General features: G+C 44.7%; 1 protein-coding gene across 2 annotated transcripts in view; it reads left to right on the top strand.

The window, feature by feature from the left end:
- SNTG1 (syntrophin gamma 1) overlaps nt 1–22,892 on the top strand; it is a 2,735,678-nt gene that overhangs the window by 2,144,639 nt on the left and 568,147 nt on the right. The window lies entirely within an intron of this gene.

Raw genomic sequence — 22,892 nt, forward strand, 5'->3', positions numbered from 1 at the left:
AAAAAGAAAATATTTAAAAAAAAGAAAATATTTAAAAATGCTTGTCACTGTGCGATTTGAAAAGGATCTTTGAGATAAAAATGTCTCTTTTGGGCTGAATGCACAACATACCCAGACTTGTTGTTATTGGAAAGGGTCGCTTTAATGGTCGCTTTAATGTGACAGGCCATGGCTTACAAAAACATGCTAACAACCAGGCTCCCTGGCCTCACCGACTAACAAATTGATTAACAGTCGCCAAAAACAACATGACTTCCTGTCCCTTGCTCCCTCCCCTCAATTCCTCTCAACCTTCATTCCCGCTTTCTCCCATCTTCTCTCCGAGACCACGCCCCTCCTTCTTCAATACTTCTTCCCCCTCTTTGTATCCCTCGGGGTAGCCTGTTGGTGCAAACAGCACTACCCACCCTCCTTACGGCGATAATCATCCTTCGGCTTCAACCAACCAACATTTACCCAACCATCTCCCTGGCTACTGCTCCCCTATACCCCATCTCCCCAATGTCCGCAGCTCCCAAACTTACCACCAATCTCCTCTGGAATAAAGCCGGACTGACCTGCCACATCAGCAACAAGAAACACCACCGTACAAATATGACTTTATTTCTACTGCCCTGACCTGTCACCAAAAATAAACCACCTACTCTCCTCATTACTCCCCAATTGCCAAAAACAACTAAATAAACAATTCAAATGCACCACTTACTTCCCTTGCTCCCTCCCTTCAATTCCTCTCAACCTTCATTTCTGCTTTCTCCCATCTTCTCCCCGAGGCCACACCACTCCTCCTTCAATAACTCTTCTCCCTCTTTGTACCCCCTGGGTAGCCTGTTCGTGCAAACAGCATTACCCACACCCACCCTCCTTAACGCAATAATAATCCTTCGGCTTCAACCAACCATCATTTACCCAACCGTATCCCCGGCACCAGAAAAACCCTCCCCAGAGGTGTTCTTTCTGCCCCACCCCACATAACCTTCCTATTTAATTGTTTAATTGTTCCTTCTCCTTCCTTCCCTTTCTCTTTTATTTATTTTTTAAAAACATTCCCTGAAAGCTTTGCTCCTAGACATAAAATCCCAAACTGAGAGAACCATTCTCTATTTCCCCTTCTTTTGTAATTCACCCTAATTCCTTTAATCCAACACTGGCCCTTCACATTGCTTGCCATGCCCACGTCACTTTTCTATGCTCTTACTTCTAACGACAGCAACTCTTCATAAAATGTCAACTCCAGCTACCCCCTTCCGTAAATTATACTAGAACTCGCTCCAACTGCCACGGCCAACTTTCTTCTCTACATAAACCTAATAGCCCTTATGTCCTCATCCCCACCATCAAAAACATTTTCTTGGGAGAAAACACTATACCAAACTACCCTAAAAACCTTTGTACTCCTACATTAACAGCCCCCTGCATACATTGACCGGTTCCTTATAATCGTCTTCCAAAATGCCACTTCCTGCCGCATCTGTGAAAGAAAAGACAAATTAAGCACCACGCATAATTGAAATACACCCATCCCCCATTTTACCCAAACCCTTTCCTCTACTTTCGCACCCTCAAATATATTCTCTTCCCTGCCAACAGCTCCTTGGAGCTTTAACAGTTCCTTGTCAACACCTGGCCCCTTTGACCATCTTTCCTGTTTCCCCCATTTCTTTTATTTATTTATTATTACAATTTTTTTAAATGTTTTATAATTATTTATTTATTTACTTATTGCCTCATCTATTCCATTTCTTTGAAACACCCCACTTGCCCTTATACCCCATGCCTATGTATTCACTGCACTCTGTCACAACCAGCCCACTGCTGACACCCGCAATTTAGTTCTGAAAACCAGACACTCCTCTGATGCTCCCCTTGTTATTCTTTCTCTTTATTTATTTACTTTCCCTACCACCTAAAGCCTTAACCTGTGTGGTATAAACACATTCAGTATTCTTGCGGACATCGCCCGGTGTCCTTTCCAGCATATGCTCTCCAATCAAGTGCCCCCAACTAATGCCACAACTAACCCTTTCCTTTCCCATATCCCTCACTTCAACTGCACACCTTCTCCTCTTCTCTGCCAAAGCCTGCAATACCTTGTAACCGTAAACCAAACCCAACCCAACCTCATTTTGTATGGAGCCAGCATATTGAACAGCCTCATGGCTATCCACCCACCAACGTGCCCTTGTTTGGGTATTCCCCTGTACACACCATGTCCATACCCAATTGCTCACTGCTCCTTTCACTGCACCCTTCCTTATCGCTCCCCCACTGCACCGGGGGCTGTACCTGCTCCCTCCGTCCATGCAGTTCAATACCCTCATGCAGTAACTCCTCCCCCTCCTCATTTGTTCAATGTACCCCTGTGATCACCCATGTCAATACTTGCTCCCTTGCTTTCTGCTACGCCCCTCACATCACATGATGTCCCCCCTTTCCCAGATGTCATACGTGCGTCTTCTGCCCGTGCCATCTGCTTCCCACTGCGCATTGCACTTTGTGACCCACATCCCTTCTATTAACCACTCCGCCCCCATGTTCCCCCTTGCCCATGTTCCATATCCTCGATGTTTTCACCACTGCACCGGGGGCCATCTGTGTACCCCCGTCCATGCAGTTCCTTCTCAATGCCGTTTCCCCCACTGCACCGGGGGCTGTCCGTGTACCTCAGCCCATGCATTTCCTTTTCAATGCTGTTCCCCCCACTGCACCAGGGGCCACCGTGCACCCCCGTCCATGCAGTTCCATCTCAACTCTGCTCCCCCCACTGCACGAGGGGCCAACCATGCACACCAGTCCATGCCGTTCAAACCACACCCCCTGCTACTTCAAGTAACCTCACTGCCCACTTTATCCCCTTGCCCTTGTGTGCCGCTCTTCCTACGCTCCTTCACCCAAGCGCAAAACCTCAGCTATAGCCCTTTGTAACCCACAATTTTTTCCTTTCTTTTGTAAATCCTCAATTTCGTTCCCTTATTTTCTTTTACCTTTTCTCCTTTTATTATTTATTTATTTTTCAAAAATCATCCTCTCTGTCCCTGTGTTGAACAAGTATAACTCCACCCGCACAATGTTCATCTCCTCCTATTCCTCTCTCCTTCACCTTCTCCAAACTCTCCCCTTAAAATTGACATTCCCTCCAAACTTTGGTTTCCCCAGTTCCCCCATTAGTCTAGACATTTTTGCTAACCTGTAATTATTTCTGTGTTGCAGTTCATGCAAAAACACCAACCTCTTGACCCAATAATGTTCCCCCTCTCCCTATTCTTTCATATAGGAAACATTTTCCACCCTGTCACCTCTACCCCTCCTGCATCATCCCTTCCACTGCAAAAATTGCTGGCTCCCTACTTCCTCTTGTCCCCCCCTAACCCCAGTCCCGTCCTGGGTTGGGCAACCCATAAACGGGCAGTAGAAAAGGTACATGCCAGCCTGCAGTTTCAATGAGCTCCTAAACTACAAAGCCCAGAGGGGCCATACAACCACCACTCCCGCCCTTGTTCTGTGCTGGGTCTTATACCCCATGCCAGAATAGGCCAACCCTCCTTTCCCTTTAACCGATACACTCTTCTCTCACGTAACCAATCACCCTTTAACCATCCTCAAAAACCCTATCTTCACTTTAAAATAGACCAAAATGATCTTCCATTCCCTCCATCCGAGCCCTCCGCTCTGTCACTGCCAATATCTGATGGTCAGGCTCTTTGCCAGGTAGAGAGTGGGAGGTAGAGCTCTGTCCTCTGCAATTGCCTCCCTGTGGGATGACCTCCCTGCCTCTCTCAAACTTGCTGTGCCACCTGAAGTTCGGAAACGGTCCGAAACTTACCTTTTCACTTCGACTATCTCTCCCCCCTGCTAATCAACCTGTATACTACGCTGACTGGCAACCCTCACAGTCTCACAGAAACCAGGCACCCCCTTTTTTTCTTTTTCTTTTTTACCAATATCCCTGCACTGTCCCTCTTTCTACCGCACACTAGGGGCTGTATCTGGAAACCTAACAGTGCCTTCCTGCTTGTACATTACAGTGGGCCACGTTGCCCTAGCTGCACTTGCTGCCCAAATTTTACTCCCGCTCCCATTCCCACCTTCACTTCATCTCACGCACTATCTTACTGACACAAGGCTTAGACAGATAGGTGTTTTTTCCTCCCCTTTTGTTTCTTCCCTCATCTTGTCCTTCCTGTAACACTAGTGTACGGGCACACTATAAATTACTTATCATATCTGATTGTCCTCACCCGCCCCCCCCCCGGCTCATACCAACTGTTACTCTGTCCATCCTCATCATCCCTTTCAAAACACCCTTTTTGGCCCTCCAGTCCTCCAATTACATTTCGCTTTATTATTATCCACCCAATCCTGTTCCAACCTGGCATATCCCTTCTTCCTTCAAAATTACTCTTAATTTCCATTCCTAATGTGTATTATATTTATTTACCGTGTCCTTTAACCACAAATACCTCTCCCACATCACCTTCACACCACCATCCTTACCCTTCCCCAACACCAATGCACCTACAGTTCAAATCCTGCCAACTCTTGGTCCAAAACCTCTGTAGCATGGAGCGTACACCCCATTGCCGCTTCTCTGCCGCTGGGGGGGGCGTTCAAACTCTCTCCCCACACTCAGTGCAGGTGACAGTGTTGCGGCCATCTCCCAACACCAATGTATCCAACCCAAGGACCTACTATTGCCTTCTGCTCATGTTATAAGTGGGTGGGGGTGGGTGCTCTAACCCCTCCCCTGCAGCTGCACCCAGGGATGATGGCATTCACCACCTACCTTCACACTCATGGACAAACTGGGGCCCTACTGCCCCCTCCTACCACCACCTCCTAAGGTGACCCTGTGGTCCTCATTGGTTGACGCCCCCCACCATGACATATCCCCCCATGGCTCCATTACACCCCTTCCTGCTCCTGACTAGCCCACCTGCCCTTATAGCTTTGCTATGTGCCCCCCTCCTCTGGCCACACTGCCGGGGGTACTGCCCTTTGCCCCTGAAGCTCTTCTCGGGTGGCCCCTTAGCCATGCCCACCAGCTGCTCCAAACACACTGTGGCTTCCCCCCATCTGCTAACTAAAAACAACCCTTCTGTGGGGGGGCAATCTAACATCCCCATCCTCTTGATGCCCCCCACCAAACTGCCCCTTGGGAACCCTGCCCCAAACACCCCCCATATTGAGCACCCCTTCACCCTGCTACCCCTTGAAATATGTGGGGGATAAAGGAACCCCTAACAAAGCCTAGGTAGACTCCTGCAAGTTCTGTGAGCTGCTGGTTGCATAGATCTGCAAAACTGGTGCTCACCCCATGAGCTGATTGCATACTCCTTGACATTCTAACACCTCCCACAGCCCCTACCTCTCTGCCGGATGTTCGCTCCTCACCCTCCCTATCCAACTCTGGAGGACTTCCCGGTCCTTGAGAACCTGAATCCTCCCACCTACCTCCTGCCTCCTGAATCTGAGTGACCTTTGCACTCAACTCATCAACCTTTCTACTCAAATTCATATTCTCCTTGTGGGCTATCCGTAACTCCTCCCTTATTTCTCTAATCATGGTACCCAAGGCCTCCATAGATGTCATCTCGAGGTTCATGAAAGCTCGGGTGGACTTAAACTGTTTGACCTTTCATACTGTCAGGCTGAGACCAAATGAGCTTGTCCGTAGAAGCTGCTGAACCCCCGACAGTCCCTCTAGAGCGTAGAGCACTGAGCCAATTAACAACAGCTGAGCCCGGTACATCCCCAGGGGAAAGGGGAAGTGGATATAATAAGAAAAAAAACAGATATCTTCTGTTGACTTCACAGATATCTGCACGAAGAAAGAAAAAAGAAAACATGCCTCTTGAACAACTACACACCCTTCATGACATTCCCTATTCCCATGACCCAATTATCAACAGTTTAATTATCCATACCTGGCACTCCTCTTCAAATTGCCCAGTGGATGAAATTGTGTGTAAGAAGACTTCACTCCTAGACTACTTGCTATGTAATTACTGTTGTAGCCTCTTAGCCTTCTTTAGGAATGAATTAACTCATGCTGAGAAGTCTTCATATTGCAAGAAACAACACTGCTCTTCCTGCTACAGTTTTTGTTACAAACATTTACAGAATTGAAAACTTCCCTCTCTCTAGATCAGATTCTTCACAACTAAAATTGCCTTGCAAATGTTATTTTATCTACTTTCTGCAGTAAATAACAGTCACCAACAGTTTGACTTTTGAGTCTGCTCCTTCTCTCAAGCAAACAAACATCCCTGCATCTACTACAGAATTGTCCCTTCTTTGTTGCACATGCATAGCCAGTCTTTCCCTGCCTCTGTGAAGAGTTCCAAGTACAGTTGCCGTGCATGCACACTGAAAGTCTCTGAGTTAGTTAACCAAAAGAGTCACTGCGCTCGCGCATTGAGGGTCTCCAGGTTCATAGCAATGAAGTTACAGCGCACGCGAACAAATGAACACTTAGGTCCAGGTTAGTTTTCGTTATGATCGCAGCACAATATTCGAATAGTTCATGCTGTCTCAGATAACGAAAGCAAAATATTTACCGCGCTCACGTTTACTCACCCTAATAAGAGGCAGCACCAGGAACGCTGGCGCGTATCAAACGAGCACAACAAAGCAATCTGTGATGATGGCTAAAACACCGCCTCAAAGCTTTCAGATTAGGGAAGCCTACTCATGTGCAAATGTTCCCTAGCAATCGAACGTCGCAAGGAGCGGTCTTTCCCTAGCTCAACGTTCATTGAACAAAAATAAACATATGTGGTTCAAGCACAGAAACAACCTCCTCCGTAGGTTACTGGAAGATATTTACAGAATACAACAGTCCATAAAGTTTCTCATTAGATATAACTAAAACTTGTCTATAATCACTTACCTTCTTGTCTTTCCTGGTAACCTGCAGACTTCTACAGCCACCTGGATTCCTCTAAAATTTCCTGGAAGCAGTTCCTGCTTATTTCATGTCACCAAAAAGCCCTTTCATGCCTAGTATTCAGGAACTTTAATATACATGTCCTCTCAGCTGGGCAGTAGATGATGAAAGGCAGTTTAGAAATTCCATTGTCTGACATTTACCTCTTCCAGCCAATCAGGGTGCCAGCAGAGAACCTCCATCTTGGCTTGGTAGTTTATCCACACACTGCATAAGAAAGGTTTAGGCCAAACCAACCACACAGAGAAAGATACTACTCACGCTCAAAGCAAACATTCCAAAAGACTAGAAACCAGAACCTGGCAGCTGCGTGCGTAAACTAAAAAGCGCCAGAGGCAGACAGTACACCCAGCTTTTCTTTAATGTGGTGCACCCTTTGTATAACTTTCTCTTAAGGAGGCCATGTATTCTCTCCACAATGCCATTGGCCTGTGGGTGATAAATCAAACACATACAATGCTTGAAGCCAAGTAGTGCTGTAACGTGTTGGAATAATGCATTGAAGACATGTGTGCCATTATCTGACCTCAAAACCCCACACACACCCCAGTGCGGGAAAACATCCTGCACTACAAACCTCACAGCACACTTGGCATCTGGGTGCACACATGGCCCTGCTTCCACCAACCTTGAGAAAGTTCAAACCACCACAATGAGGTACCTGGATCTATTACAAGACTCACCCATATCATTGTAGTTTATATGTAATTCACAAAACTGCCCAATAGGGTGGGACAAGGTGCCCTGTAATGTTGCAGTTCCTGGGGCATCACTTTCTTCCCAGAGCTCTCTTGCCTCCATAACAGATCTGTCTGAGATTGCTTAAACCCTCTCCATAATCACAACTCCTTCTCCCACTCAGGAGCCCTTCCTTGTAGTTCGATGATCTGGGAGATGGGCAATGCAGTGTAAGGCACTGGATGCTCATCTGTCGGTGGGGCAGTCACAATTTACTCAGCAAATTTTTCATTTGACAGATATGTCGCCATTTTGGCTGCCGCATCGGCTGCTGTGTTCCCCCATTGGCAGCTGTGTTCCCCCTTGAGAGTTTGTCTGTCCTATGAGTATTGGCGCCCACTTTATGACCTCCACAACAGATAGCTGTGATAACGCTTCTATCAGCTCTTCTAACAGTGCTGCATGCTGCACTGGGGATCCATCCGTCCTTCGAAACCCCCTTCTCTTCCAACGGTAGAGACAAGCAAGTACCATTGTAGTGTACACCGATTCAGTATATATTGTGGCATGACATCCTTGCAACGCCCTTAAGTGCTTCGATGAGTAGCACAAGTTCTGCTGCTTGTGCATAATAATGTGTGGGCTACCTTTTTATGACCACTGCCTTGTACTTCCTTCATAAAGTTGCACCACTGCTGCCTCTGTCCTTCTCTGGCCATCCTCCTGATCAATTGCAGATGACCCATCAATGAAAAGTATCTGACCCTCTATTAAGGCACAATCACTTGCTTTGGGGGTATCATCCTCCTCCCCCTCATACGTGGCGCAATTTTGCACCATCAGGTCCTCTGTAGTAGGCAAGCCTGTTAAAAAGGTGGCAGCATTCACTGTTTTACACCTAACCACATGAATATGGGGTTTAGAGATAATGATCTCCTATACCTAGACCTTTGCATAGTCAGGGTAGATTGTGACCTTTCTAGAATAGCAAACAAAGAATGTTCCACATACAACGTCACTAAACACCCCATTACGATTGTAGAACCTTTCTCTATGGCGAAGGCAGCAGCTGCTAATGTTTATTCGCACGTGAGCTGCCCTTGCATCACTGCAACCAGAGTGCCACTATAATAGGCTAATGGCTTGTGGAACATAGTGCATTTTTGCAGCGACATTGCTGCCATAGGTTGACTATCAGAATGTGAAAAAAAATGGAATTCCTGTGTGTAATCTGGGGTCGCCAGTACTGGTTGCCGATCTAATGACTTGTTTGAAGTGACCAATTTGTTTGATCATTTCTGCCATCCACTGTAACGTGTGGTCCTTTGTTTTCTGTGCTTCCTTCAGGGCCTGTAAAACTGGTCTTGTGTATGCTGTGTAATCTAGAATCCAGGCACTGCAGTAATTACACAGGGCCAGAAACTTCTGCATCTCTTTAACTGAGGAAAGTCTCCATTTCTCTTGCATCCTGAGAATAAATCTAGCTGGGTCCTCATCATCCCCATGGTATACTGCATTAAAAACTGCAAATTGGGAATTATTGGGAAGGCCCTCCGTAGTGCGTCCCATACCATTGACCTAATGCCATTAAATGAAGCTCCATCATGTGCGTCATCCCCAAAGGTTACTCCCGGGTAGCCGGCCTTAACCCACACCTCCCCAGTCTTATCCCCAAATTACAGCAACCAATAAGCTCTTAAAATCCCCTATTTCCAGGTGCACCCCTGCCATTTGCTTTTTGAATTTGTATATCCACTTGTTTGCCCCTGCTGTGAGCTGTGGAAGGGCCATAATTAAATTATTCTTATTCATTTGGAGCCAGTGCACATAGTCTGTCCTCCCTTCCCCATCATGTATGAGGGGCATCTGCATTTTTGCTCTACTTCCCACACCCTTCTTCACAACCCCTCTTCTCTTTACTAATGCCACTGGGATGGCCCTGTTCCTCAACCTGCCCCCTGCCCATTGATCTTCTGCTTGGGGGTATTTTCAGCCGCCTCTTCACCCTTCCCTTCTTCATTCAGGTCGTCCGTGAACATAAAAGCATCCACTTCCTCCGCATCCTCTCCCAACACGATGTTCTCCCAAGACAATCCACCCTCCCAGGCTTGTTTCTTTCTCAACACCTACATGTTTTATACCTTCAGTATCCTTCTTGAGCATTACTTCCCCTGACTACCACTGTGCCAATCCTTCTCTCAATATACTTATAGCTCTTCCTGTTCATGGGGATGTCTGTAGCCTTTTCAATTCTGTTAGTAATCCTGTCAACCTACTCTCAAACTCCCTAGACCTGTAACACGTCTATGCGGGTACTCCAGGTGGGTGGGCATACATAGGTGAGGGAGTGGTAGCTTGTGGTGTTACTGACGCTGCTGGAGACACTACTGCAGCAGAAGGGATCCCTATTGCAGTGGGTACATAACTTGGGTTTCTGTATCCTTCTGCGGGGTATGTTGTCAAGGCATATAATCCCCTACCCCCAATTTGGGCCAGGTGTATGCAATCCCACATTTACCGCACAGGCCTTTCCATCTTCCTGTAGTTATGAATATCTATGCACAAATAGCAATGCTGCTTGTGCCTTATGCTGTACTATGTGGATAAACTATATTTGGTTATATTGGACTAGAGTGCTTTTGTATTGGGAGGTGGTCCTCTCACCGTCTCCCCTCCGCCTGGCCCTTATAGTCCTTTGAATGAATCTCACCTCACACTAAATCGCCTAGGGTGGTAGGGCGGGGCTGCTCCCGTCCCAACACCTCCCAAGTCTTTATCAGTTTGAATATTGATATAGTCATTGTTATTTTTGGGTGCAAAAGATAACCGTTTTTGAGAACAACTGTTTCTATTGACATTAATGCTGTAACTGATCATTTAAGTAGTATGTTTGGTTCTGCACCATCTTCTGCTGTCGCCTGTATCCTGATCTTGTTTTTATTCTTGTTTGATCCTCGCTTTCTTCTATGTCTGTTCCCTCCTCTCCTCTTCCCTCTTGTACTTCACTTATGTTTTGTGCTGAACTGAGAATATTCATCCCTTTTCTGCAGGTGGGAGCCAATGCCTGTGAGGCTAGGGAGGTGAGCCCAGTTAGCAAGATCATCCCTAGGGGTCTGGGCAAGTGGGACCTCACATGGATTGACTCCCCTCTTGGGGACAAGGATTCATATTGCCACATGGACCTCCATATGCAAGCAACACTATATGCTTACATGGTATTGCCTTTAATAACAAGTAAAGTGACTTCCTCTGCATTGGCTTCAGGTAATACTAGATCAAATGTGACACCAGAAGGACAACGGAATGAATCTTTGAATGCGAACTTGTATATAACAGCAAGAAACCGATTGAGAAGAGAGAGAGTGACATACGCAGAGGAAGCCCTCTGACGTACTCCCGTCTTAGAGGAAGGAGCAATGTGTAGCCGTGGAGCCCACTGCAACCTGCAAGGAAGGGAATGCCCAAGAAGGACCCCAGAGGTCTGGCGTAATGAACAGGGGGGAACCGCTGTCAGGAAGGAGTTCATTAGACCGCCCTATGTGGTGGTGTGACCATGAGAAAGCCGTGGTGGGCCCAGGCCCTGTCACGGTCAGGATGTCCAAAGTAAAGTGAAAAGGGTAATGTTGGTGGGCCTGATTTGTTTATACATGCTCAAAAAGGAAAATGCGTAACTCCAACACAAAGGTTCCAGATGTTTAAAGTTCCTTATTCCAGAGGTTGGTTCCCTTCCCCCTGGATTTCTCTTCCCTCTGTAGTATATTCAAAGATAACAGTTCCTTGAGTTTTCCATGATTCACAACACAACTAGTACACAAATTAAAACGACTCGGCTGTAATCTGTATTTTTCTTTGCCTTTGTGTTGCTAGTGTACCTGTTGTACTTCCTTCCTTGTCAAGTTTTGATTCCCCTTTCCTTGTTCAACAATAAAACTAATTAGCAAATCAACTTGGATGTGAGTGTGTATCTTGGTAGGATACCTGGGGCACTTTCCTGTCAGGTTTTCACTCCTCTTCTCTTTGGTTTCAGATTACCTTTTGCTAGCCCTGGTATATGATTCTCAGGACCTCATTAGGTGCTATATATTTGTTATACACTGTTCAGTTTTCCATAGCCTAGTATTCTTCCCCACCGGGACTTTCTCAAATGAACATTCTTGGACTTAACTGGTATACTTTCCTGCCAGGACTTTCTTACATGAACACATGTGTAACTTTGTCCTTGCCTAGTGTGTTTCCCCACCCGGTCTTTCTAACATGAACACTCTTGCATGTGCCTGGTATACCATCTTGTCAGGACTTTTTTAAACACACTTGCAACTGCCTGGAATACTTTCCTGCCAGGGTGTTCTTAAATTCACACACTTGTAGATTTACTTTGCCTAGTGTACTCTTCTTCTAGGACGTTTCATGTGTGAGCTCTGCACACACTTTCAAATGTGATATCTTTCTGTATTTGCTTTATCTAAGACTGTGTCTACCTGATACACAATCCTGCGAGGGCTCTTCTTTAATGCATATTGGAAACACAGATTTGAAAGTCTCTTACTTTTCTTCTATTTTCCCATTAAAAAAAACTGCTCACTTGCTTCTTCTCTTTCCAGCACTTTATTTGGTTCTTTAATGTTTATTTGTATGTGGCACAGCTTCCAATGTGCCCCAGTGTTCATGTTCCCTTTTCAGGGACTCACTGCCTCTTATTGGTGTATTTCCTTCTTACCGCGGCAAGTCGGTGGTGGTCGTTCATCATCTCTTCCCATTTCGCTGCTTTTGTCCCTCGGCTTCTCTTCCTCTCGGAGTTCCTGCTGGGCTCTTCTGCTACGTGTCCAGCTTTTCTGAGGTAAAAGTTAACGTTGCCACTTGACACCTGCAAATGCCCAGGAGCCCTGTGCTGCCTTCTGACTTTCCTGCAGCATATTTTATCTCTCCAGCAGTTCTCTCCTTCCAGCAGCGCCTCCAAATCAGCTGAGGCTGCTTTTTAAATCTCTCAACTACAGGTATGCACACACAACAACTAGAGCGAAGCCTGAACTCTTGGTCTTTTCCATTCTGCATTACTCGGCTCAACTTCCTCGTCTAAGTATCTTTGTAGTTGTGGGAATGGTAGTCCATTCTTGATGTTTTACATACAAGGTTTGGGTAAGTATTCTTTAAGGGTAAGTCAGCTTTGAATGACTTGTAGGCAGAGTATACAAATGTGTATTCATGTGCCTTTCACACAGATCTTGAGAATAGGTCTTCTGTATTCTGTGAATGGATGAAGGGAGGTGTAACAATATGCAATTAAGGCCTTGGGTATGGATGGAGTATCCTCCAGGGAGGATGGGGTATACCATGTCTTGTCCGATGGAGCCCTGCTACTCCCCCAGAGTTTGTCTCCATTCATGTGATCCTCCATCATATAGCCGTCCCCAGGTTCAGGAACAGGTAGTGGCTGCCATGCTCTGGCCACATGGGGAGAGGTAACCGCCAGGAAAGGTGTTATGACACCATCGAATTCCTCACACCACCCACTTCAACAGGGTGGATAAAGAGAGGGAGAGACAACAGGGACTATATGCATTCCAGGAAAGGAACTGTGGGTATTGACTGTTGATCATGGAGAAAGTACAAACCTTTATATTGTGAAGCACCAAGAAAGTTTCCAAGTGTATTTGTCGATGAATACTGGAATCTATTACTAAGAATCTCCTCTGCTATTGCTAAAATCCTTAAGCTACCAGAGGATGAGGCAGGAGGCAAGATACAGCCTGCCAAAAAAAGAGGAAGTGTGCAAAAGTATTTTGCTGCGTGCTGAGAAGGAACGTTGTTTTGGAGCAGAGCGTTCTCCAACCCTTTATTGTATTCGGGTGACGTCGTGAAGTGGAAGCTGCACCTTTAAGAGGGCTGGACACTAAAGAGTTGAAAGTAGCTTCCTGCTACGAGAAGTGTAGCAATGAGTGGAGATGTGTTTTGCTGTGTTCGGCTGTGGAGCCCACCAGCACAAGTAAGTCTCCCTCCATCCCATTCAATAAGACACTACTATCCTTCCCTTTGGCAAGTTTGGCATCACATTTTGATTACAATCTCTGATGTAACACACAGAAAAATCTAGCGTCTCCAGAGAACATTCCGGGTAGCTGTGGCCACAAATTGCCTTTGCGCCCCGACTGCAAAATAGGACCTGTTAGTGGGGTCCTGCTATATGACGACTCTGACTCCGACCGTGCACTGAGATTGCACACACATCTGATTGAATAGTAGAGAATTACTGGGGTGACTGCGGGCACAGATTGCCTTTGAGCCCCATGCAATAGATTACAGTGTAAATAAAGAGAGCAAAGCACTCTGCCATAATACGGTGTGCTCTCCAGTAACTTGAACCCCCATGTCAAACTCCTCTCACTGCCTCTTTAACATCTTACTGTTTACACACGCCTCGTTTGATTACCCTGTGAGAACTTCCATTAAGGGAAGCCTCTAATTACTCAATGCTGCACTCTGCACACAATAAGGATGTACAATCTGAGAAGCACAATTTTCAAAGATGATTTAAAAGCCCCTGGATGATCAATTGTATTCCTACGGAGGCCGTCAAATGGCATCAGTCATCTTTGTTGCCCAGCAAGTGAAATCATACATACTCAAACTGATACAAACAGATTGGTGATGGACAGATCCCCACATATGGCAACAGTCGCCACTTTAATGGCTACTGAGGAGCCATCAAATTTGCCATAATTCTCACTCATCGAGTTAAAGATACTCGAAATCAGAACCTGGAATATACTATTTCGACCTCAACAATGAAGTGCCATATTTACAACTTGACACAAAAAAACAAAGTTCTTGCAGTCTGAACGAGCTTGAAGATTCGTAATGGGCGGTAAACCCAATTCAACAAAACCAACAAAATGACATTGATCTAAATGACTCAAAAAGGCGTGTCAACATGTTCACTGAAATACAAGAGATTTCTGACCAAAATAAAGTTCTGACTCACACTGCCGAAATTGATTGATAGGAAGATGGCCTTTTCTCTCTACCTATGCCGACTATCGCTCTATATCCAAAATCAGACTTTGGTCCGAGACCTGGTGAGAGAAGAGGGCATGCTAATTAATCAACAGAGAAAAATTAATATACCGAAGCCCAGAAATGTCAAGATCCTACGCTCTCAGCTTTGAGTTTTGTGCTTAATTCATTGGTGAACATCTTTGAAATACAAAGTCCATACCTATTCAGGTATCATAATGGAACTTAATAAGGAAGTGAGAAATTGTGATTCCACTTTAGTTGGTTTGAATGGAGCTTTGCACAATCAATTTAAACAGATTGCAACACAATTTTCAATGAAGGAAATGAAACATATAGACAGTATAAGAAATATAGCAAATTACTTCAATTAATTTAAAATCAGTTATTACCTCATGCGGTCTGACATGAAATCTTCTTTAATGGCCCAAAAAAAGTGGATCTTGACAAAGCAGATAAACTTACATCTGCTCCTGGTGAGAGTTCATCTGGGGATGACACTCCATTATCTGCATCCGTATTGGAAGAATTCATCTGACTCGCACAGACAGTGGACGAGCAAACAATAAATGGTGCAGCAATTAGAGGAAACACTCATAATTCACCTGATACTCCCGATTTGATTTCACATTCAAACTCAAACACAGCCATACCCTGTGTAGACATTGCTTACCAACCTAATCATGTTCAATAAGGGGTTGAAGACCTCCCCCACTCAAAACAAAGAAAAAGCTAATAAAAGGAAACACAACAAGAAAACGAAAAAGTGCCCCCAAAAGAAAATAGATGATGTTGAGCAATTGTCAAAACCAAAAAGAAACCTAAAAAATGAAAAACAACTAAAAGCCGGTAAAAAGAATTTCTTTAAAGCTTTAGATAATATAACTCAAGTGAATGATACAACTTTCAAGATCTTGAAAGAATCAAAATTGGATGCTAATGATGCCGATTTAAATCAAATGAAGACACACAAGGAGATGTTTTATTCAATTTAGTAATGGGACCTCTGATTGCACTGGAACTCGGCAATGGCAAATTAAAATCTACTACAGGGTGGCAAACTGATGAATTAACATTAAAAGAAAATATTCTAGAAAAACCATTGAAACTAGCATCAATATTTTGTAAAATAATTAAATCTAAAATCATGTGAAAACCTGAGAATACCAACACAACTCTTGAGTTCAAACAAATGCCATCTATGCTTATAGAGTCGGTGAAGCAAACAGCAGCTCATTAAAAAAATCAGCAAAGGTTCTTAGTACCTGCAATCCCTCTGTGTTGAAAAAGCCTTTTGCTGCCCCTAAACTATGGCTTCAACAACTTATTAAAACAAATTGTCAAACAGCACTTAACCGTAGTAATATCCTATCTTACATCAAAAGGATTTCTGATCTTTATCTTTTCTCATCCAATGACATCAATAAACTTTAATTTCCATATGATGAAACCACACACATTGTGGAAATAATTCTGAAATCAAATGAAGGGGCAAGAGCTAACCACTCATGTGCAACAGATTTGAAAAACATAGGAGGGGAGGTATTTTCTACTATACCGCAATTGCCTCAAAGCAATCAGCAAAATGTTTTACCCTGTTTGACAACTGATGCAAAAGTCAGCTCATCAAACAGTTGTCATTTGTCCGACTTTGAAGAAACTCGCTCACAAAGCAAGAGTCCATTTCCTGGCAAATAAAGTTAAATCAAAATGATTGTCTTTGTTTCCTTACATAATAACATAAGTTCTTTACTGTTTGAAGGTTGCTGAAGACAAATTCTAGGTAAAAGACAAAATTAAACTTTTGAGTTGGAATACACAGAGCCTTTTGTCATTTAGACATAAAGATATCAGTCAGAGCATTTTTACAGAGTACAACCTATTTTTTTCCAGGAAACATGTCTCATGACGAATTACACTTGGACGGATTCACTCTGATCTCTCAGCAAGCAACTTGCTGAAATGGAGGGCGCCCTTCTGGCAGTCTTCTAACTGCAATACGAAACACTACAGGATTTGAAGTAGAATGCAATGACATTCCCAGCATTCTCGCACTTAGGTGCAATATCAGATGGGACTCTACGATCTGCAGTTTTCAATTGTTAAACATATATTGGAATCTTGTAAGTTGTGACCTTCCTCTTTTTCTTGAGGATCTTTCGTCCATTCTTACTAACTTAAAAAATAGTTTTCTGGATGACCTATTACTGATTGGTGGAGATTTCAATGCATGCTGCTCATTCATAGCCAGGCTATCTTCAATATCCAGCACCAAAAAAGGTCAAGGAGAAATGTGGGAACAGTTGTTCACAGACTGGAATTTAAATACCATCAATGGTAACAGTGATTCGGACTGCCCACCGGCATGGACATGGATATGGAAAAAGCTCCTCTATGATAGATTATCTTATCATCTGCTTTGAATTTTTCCAACATTGATTGTTGTTAAATGTGTGTTTCCCATGCTGCATATTGATCACAACTCTTTGCAAATTGCTATTTCTGTAGATCTATATCAGACTCAAAACACATACAATGCTAAATTACATGTCAATTTGCACAGGAATCGTATTGCTTGTTTTAGTAACCGGGGCCGTAAATTGAATGACAACTTAGATTCCATAGTGAGGCACGGCAATGAATGTGAATTAGATATGCTATGTTCTCCAGTTAATTGAATCCACCAAAGTCACAAAAGTTATAAAAACTAAAATTCATGTCCATACATTTGATGAGATAACTCATATAAATAAATAATACTTTAAAAAAAGTTATGTGACTTAAAAGCCGAGCACCTTAAGCTACACATCTACTCTGCTGCAAAGACCAAACTCAAAAACAATTATAAACATTGGTCCCGGGTGCAAAGAATCTTAGGTTACATCTATGATGGCCAAAGCATGTTAACAACACTTTTACCAACTCAAACCAAAAATGTTTGGGCTCTAATTAACAATAAAAACGTATCTCAAAGTGCCCGTCAGACCTCTACTATACCTTCAACTGTCTGGGAGACTTATTTCACAGATAACATGTCTCTATGTACACCTCCAGAGATATACATGGATTGTAACACTCCATGGATGTTAAATATAGTCAAAGACGAGATACTGAGAATAATCAGTCACTTGTCGAAATCCCGTGCAGCTGGTCCCAATGGACTAACTAATGAGATCTTCAGTTCGGAACCTCAGACCTGGGCAGTAATACTCAGCAAACTTTTTCAGAAGATAATTAAGACCCAATAAATACACATTTCTTGGAAACAGGCAATCGTAATTCAAATTGACAAAGAGGGCGAACAATCAGACCCTGTAAATTACTGCCCAATTGCTTTGATGGATGGTGATAGTAAGATCTTTGCCAGGCTGGTTCTGCAAGACCTAGAAAAATGGGCAACTTGTCAATGCATACTAATTAAATTCCTAGTGGGTTTTTGCAAAGGGTTTTCCACTATTATGAATGGGCTGACCCTTAATATCTTAGAAGCTCAAAAAAAAACAGTGGACACCTATCTATATTGCCCTAATCGACTTATCAAAGGTGCTTGAATTATTTAATAGGTCAAAACTCTGGAACAAACTAAAATCATGGAATATTCCCAAAGGCCTGTTGCAAATTCTCGTTGCCCTCCATGAGCACACATCAATTCAGGTAAGATTACATTTAGCGGGCGAGTTATCTTCTTCAATACCCACTGCCAAATGGTTAAGGCAAGGGTGTTTGTTAGCCGCTCTTCTTTTTAATTTATATCTCGCTGATTAAGTTCAATTTATGCAAAATTTCACTTTTGTTTCTCCAGTCATAGGCAAATGTAAATTGCACTTTTTGCCGTATGCCGGTGATATAGCCCTCATTGATAACACCTGTGTAGGGCTACATCATCTAATTAAAGCATTGGAGATATATGCAAAAAAGAATGATTTAGTAATCAATCCCAATAAATCAAGTGTAATCATGTTTGGCAAATCATTCAAAAGACGCCTTAACCCACTGGACTCTGGACGATCAGGTAATTCCAATACAAAAAACAGTAAAGTAGCTGGGATTTAACCTTGGATCTAACCACTCAGTGCAGGACTTGACAGTGGAACTCGAGAGCAAAACTCATCAATTTATGTGTCAAATGAAAAAATTGTTAAACTCGTTTTGCAGATTCTCTCTAAAGCCTCATCAAATTCTATAAGGGCAAATTAATTCCAGCTACTTTATATGGCATGTTATATAACCCATGTGCCTGCAATATTAATTGGGACCAGCTTGAGGGCAGTCTATGGATAAAGTCACTTTCTCTACCTCTATCCTTACCTATCTCAAGGTTGAGGTATGAGTTGGGTTTGCACTCTTTGCAGTCCTATTTTAACTGGAAGGTTCTTGCCCTTTACAGACTAATCCTAATTTCCAAAGAGTATTCCTTGTATGAGGATATCCATGTTTATCTTCTCACGCAGAAGAACCTCTACTTGTCAAACATACATTATGATGCTGAAATGATTATGAGAAATTGTGAATGTTCCAGCACAACATTAAAAGAAGATCCAGATAAGGTAAAGCATGCACTTATGCGAGCAGACTGGATAAAAACTAGGCCCTCGATTACTAATGTAAAGAACACAAAAAATGGCACTTTATGTGAAAAACCTAGTAAATATGACATTCCTTTTATTAGACGATTCCCTAATCCCGCCTGACAAGCGGAGCTATTGTGTTTCCATTTACATTTGAATAGAACCAATAAAACACAATGCATATGGCAAAAAGGACTTCTACAGGGCATGAGACACCTGCTTATATCATGCACTTCTTCTCTTGGTCTTATAGAAAAATATTTTTCTTATTTCGCTCACAATATAGACTGGATTTCTACTCAGAATCTCTGACATTGGATTTCAGCTGGCAAGGAGACCCCATTGTCCATTGCCTTGTTAACATTTTTAAATGAATTGAATTTCATGAAAATGTCTTTGTAACTGGAAAATACTGTAAGGAATTTAATTAATGCGGTATTCTTTATATGTTACTGTTCTTCCTCTTTCTTCATCTAAGTAATATTCTTTGTATTCATATATGCATTATTTTACTGACTTTGCAGTTAAATTTCAATGGGAAAAGTGTAATTATGTATTTTTTGTTGTTGCATTTTTGTTTCTTTTTTCTTTTAGATTTTGAGTACTTTTGCTGTTTTAATACGTGTCTTTTTTATTTTTAAATCAAAGTTAACTATTTGATGAAAAATGTGTAAAAACCAATAACAAGCACTGATATGTGCACCTTCCTTAGAGCTATGCATGCAACCCACTGTCAGGGAGAAAAACTGTCCTAAAATCTCATTCTAAGAAACCCTCATATCTTTTTGCCCTTCTTGGTTTGCTTTGTGAACTCTTCCCCTTTCACCGTGGCTCGGTCCCAGACTCAATCAAACAGGTAGCAATCACGCCTTGATTAAAAAAAAAAAACAAAAAAAACTTAACCCAAAGGATCCATACCTCTACGCTCTATAACAAACTCACTTTTTCTCTTGAAGGTAGTGGACAAAGTGGCATCTGTCCAATTCCAACAGCACTTGGAAAAATTGGATATCCTGCACCCTATGCAACCGGGTTTTCACCCTCAGCATGGCACAGAAAATGCCCTACTAGACCTGCAGTCACATATGCTTGATTATTTGGAAAAAGGCAAAGCTGTCTTCTAGTACTTTTAGACCTGTCAGCCACCTTCGATTTGCTTGATCATGGTGCCTACTGGACGCTCTGATCATGACTGGGAATTACTCTAAAGAGTCCATAGATTGGATTCACTCCTCCTTCTTTAGCAACATGGAATCACGAATAAGATGGCACAGAGTCCCACAAGGAGCATGCTCATCACTGTATCTTTTCAATCTCTATATGAAACCTTTCTCTGGCTTATTAATGAGCCTGGGTGTGTATTTCATCAATTATGCCAGCGACACCCAGCTCGTGATTGGGCTGTGTGGAGATTACAAGATCAACTCAGCTAGGCTCAATTCCATTTATGACTCAATAAACAAGTGGATATGTAGGAACTGGATGTGCCTTAATGCCTCCAAGACAGAGCTCATGATCTTTGGTTCTACACAGGCGAGAGTAAAACTAAACCCTAAATATAAATCCATGCATCTGGATGGAAACTGCATAGACGTTCTAGAGAAGGTTAAGACATTGGCAGGCCGATTCATGGAATAATTAGCGCGGCGCAAGTGGGCAAAAACGTGCGATTCGCAGTGGAATAGCAAAAATCGCAGTGCAAGTGCGAAAATCGCAGGAAAAGCAGCGCACGTCGATTCATGGAAGGGCGTGCGCGAGAAAACCAGCGGATGTGCGATAAAAAAGTGCACGGCGCACGTTGGCGCACAGGCCATCTAACAGCGTGCGCCAGGTCACAGCGAAAATCGCACAGGCCACAGCGAAATTCGCACATAGCGCGGCGCACGCAACAAAAGTAGGCGGAACACGGGCGTAACACTCGGAATGGGGAACAACTTGCCAAAACGTGGGCGTCACGGGGGAAGTACAGGGCACAAGTGCGCGGAACGCCCACACGCTCGCCTACAACACGTATTCATGGAATAGAATAGGGCAAAAAAGCGCACGCTCAAACCAGCGCACAGGCACAAACACGACCGCCACAAGAAAGCAGGCTGTAGCGTCTCTGCGGCTGTAAGAAATGTGCGCCAAAAGGTGCGCCAACAAATAGCACCTATATACTGCCATGATGAATGTCCCATACTGTGGCCTTCCAGGAAAAATGACGTGCAAAGGGGTACCCACAAACACGGACACCCGCTGACAAAAAATACGTGTGCGTGTATACCGGGGTGCGCGGGAAGTCTCACACGCGATTTCAGCAGGGTACGTGCATCACAGGGGTTAGCGTGAAGTCATTCACGCGATCGGGCCTGGGGGAGTGGGCTACGTGTATTTCAGGGGTTCGCGTGAAGTTTCTCACGCGATCGGGCCTGGGTGAGCGTGCTACGTGTATTTCAGGGGTTCGTGTGAACTTTCACACGCGATCGGGCCTGGGGGAGCGGGCTACGTGCATTTCAGGGGTGCGCGGGAAGTTTTGCACGCGAATACCCTGGGCGCGTGTACTTCAGGGGTGCGCGGGAAGTTCCACACGCGAATAGCCTGGGTGCCTGTATTTGAGGGGTGCGCGGGAAGTTCCACACGCAAATAGCCTGGGCGCGTGTATTTCAGGGGTGCGCGGGAAGTTCCACACGCGAATAGCCTGGGCGCGTGTATTGCAGGGGTGCGCGGGAAGTTCCACACGCGAATAGCCTGGGCGCCTGTATTTGAGGGGTGCTCGGGAAGTTCCACACGCAAATAGCCTGGGCGCGTGTATTTCAGGGGTGCGCGGGAAGTTCCACACGCGAATAGCCTGGGCGCGTGTATTTCAGGGGTGCGCGGAAGTTCCACACGCGAATAGCCTGGGCGCGTGTATTTCAGGGGTGCGCGGGAAGTTCCACACGCGAATAGCCTGGGCGCCTGTATTTCAGGGGTGCGCGGGAAGTTCCACACGCAAATAGCCTGGGCGCGTGTATTTCAGGGGTGCGCGTGAAGTCATTCACGCGATCGGGCCTGGGGGAGCGGGCTACGTGTATTTCAGGGGTGCACGTGAAGTTTCTCACGCGATCGGGCCTGGGTGAGCGTGCTACGTGTATTTCAGGGGTTCGTGTGAACTTTCACACGCGATCGGGCCTGGGGGAGCGGGCTACGTGTATTTCAGGGGTGCGCGGGAAGTTCCACACGCGAATAGCCTGTGCGCGTGTATTTCAGGGGTGCACGGGAAGTTTTCCACGCGAATAGCCTGGGCGCGTGTATATCAGGGGTGCGCGGGAAGTTCCACACGCAAATAGCCTGTGCGCTTGTATTTCAGGGGTGCGCGGGAAGTTTTACACGCGATTTCTGCACGGTACGTGTATTTCAGGGGTGCCGGGGAGTCCCACATGTGATTTGACAGTGTGGGTCCTCCCAGGTGTACCCTGTACACCCTCCACGGCCCCTGCAGGCAGCCCACACCACAGGGGACTACCCTGCATCCCTGGTCATGTCCCGCAGGCAGCCCACCCAACATGGGCATGCCCCCCAGCAAAGGCACATGTCTCCTTGAACTAATGAACACCAACTCATGTCCCCTTGCACCCCCACCCCCCAGCACTGTGGGGCACCTGCCAGCAGGCCCCCACCCATGTCCAACTCATGTCCCCCACCACCCCCACCCCCCAGCACTGTGGGGC

The sequence above is a fragment of the Ambystoma mexicanum genome, chromosome 5q (genome assembly GCF_040938575.1).
Source record: "Ambystoma mexicanum isolate Mex_15411 chromosome 5q, UKY_AmexF1_1, whole genome shotgun sequence".
NCBI lineage: Eukaryota > Metazoa > Chordata > Amphibia > Caudata > Ambystomatidae > Ambystoma > Ambystoma mexicanum.